We start from the raw sequence: 1,741 nt of genomic DNA on the forward strand, positions 1-1,741 counted from the left end.
AGTCCGACTTCGTTATATCGGTCTCTTTTAAGTTATTTTTGCAGATAACTTTTTAGTAGTAAGGATATAATAAAATATAAATTAATAATTTTAAAAAATAATAAAATTAAAGAAAATTTAAAAAACTAAATATAAAATTAAAAAAATAAAATATTTTTTTATCAATTAAAATTATGCATAAAGATAGAATGTGCTTTGAATATATACACTACAAGAAAAACACCCATTCAGGTACACTTGAAAAGTGTAGCTAAAAGTGAAAAAAAAGGATGCCTTAGGCTACGGCTATGCTTTTTGGGCAACAGCTACGCTTTTTGGGGTGATTCCTATTCGGCCGTTGCCTATTCTCAAAGGCTACGCTTTTCTGCACCAAGGGCTATGCTTTTGACGTTTGGGAATAGGCTACGCTTTTCAAGTGATGCTGTTCAGGACCAAAGGCTACGCTTTTCAGCTTTCATTCTTCCAGAATAGGCTACGCTTTTCAACGCTACTGCATCACTTATAAAGCGTAGCCCCATTATATACCATAGCTACTTTTTATAAGCGTAGCCTTAGGTCCCTCCTTTTTTTTCTTTTTTGGTATACTATAACTACTGTATATAAGTGTAGTCTTAGATCTCTTTTTATAATCAACATAAATAAACCTCATACCAACACTATAACTTCAAAGAAAACAAATCAACATGCTTTGAAGACTTTTCGCAATAGTATGACCCAAGCTTCAGAACAACTTCAGTGCCACATCTATATTGAGCAACAAACCAATCAAGTCCACCAATTACTCCCATAATTGTACCATACACAGCATAATCACCATCCTAAAAGAAAAGTAACAATAAAAAGGGCATTAGTATTTTAATTTGGACTTGAATGATGAACATAAAAAGAAAGTGAAAAATAATAAAAAATGACTAACCTCTTTACATTCCTTCAATTCTCCAATTGTCTTCCGAGGTGTAATCTCGAGAAAATCTTCCGCAAGTGAGTAATAGTGATCACGTTTTTTAGCACTATTTGATTTCAAAGATCATATAAAGAAAGCAAAATTTTAGATATTATGTAAAGGAATATAGCAATACTATAGTATAACCATGAAGCTTTCAAAAAAAGGTTGAACCTCGTATTAACGTTGGAAAGGGGTTTCTGACTAATCAGAAATCTATCAAAATTTTGTTTATGCTTAACGGTGCTATCAACCTGTTGCAACAATTTGGCACAACAAAAGGGAAATAGAAAATTTAGTTATCAAAGACAGTAAACTTCAAGATTAAAAGAAACAGAGGAGTGGCGGCAAAGACAGCAGATGCTGGTGGTGCTGGGTGAGCAGTTAAAAGATGATGGCAACAGAAAAATCACGCAGTATAGAAATCATAGTAACAACCTAAATAGAAAATCATAGTTAAAAAAATATGGAAAAAGAAAAATAACAAGAACATGAATCAACTAATAGAATCAACCAACAGAATAGAATCACAGTAGTAACAAGTTAACTACAATAATTAAAAAAGAAAACTCAAGTAATAACAACATAAATTAGAGATGGATAGCACTCGATATAAGCAGAAAGACAGCAAATCAAAAATCTATGAGAATCTGCAGGCTGTGTTTATAGAAATGGATAACACTCAAGATATATAAGCATAAACCTTCAAACCTTGTCCCAATTGAAACTATTTGTGCTGACTTAACTTAGAATTTTAGGAACATGAAGCACAAATTAAAACACATGAAATTAGTTAAT

At 31.8% G+C, this 1,741-nt stretch overlaps 1 long non-coding RNA gene across 1 annotated transcript in view; it reads right to left on the bottom strand.

Annotated features, from left to right (window-relative positions):
• The window catches only part of LOC107623582, a 2,192-nt gene continuing 1,122 nt past the window's right edge, over positions 672-1,741 (bottom strand). The window contains exons 2-4 of the long non-coding RNA XR_001616514.2: positions 1,118-1,197; positions 917-1,010; positions 672-818 (exon numbers count right to left, since the gene is read on the bottom strand). This is a non-coding gene — a long non-coding RNA (uncharacterized LOC107623582). The remainder of the gene's footprint in view (positions 819-916; positions 1,011-1,117; positions 1,198-1,741) is intronic.

Source organism: Arachis ipaensis, chromosome B10 (genome assembly GCF_000816755.2).
Source record: "Arachis ipaensis cultivar K30076 chromosome B10, Araip1.1, whole genome shotgun sequence".
NCBI lineage: Eukaryota > Viridiplantae > Streptophyta > Magnoliopsida > Fabales > Fabaceae > Arachis > Arachis ipaensis.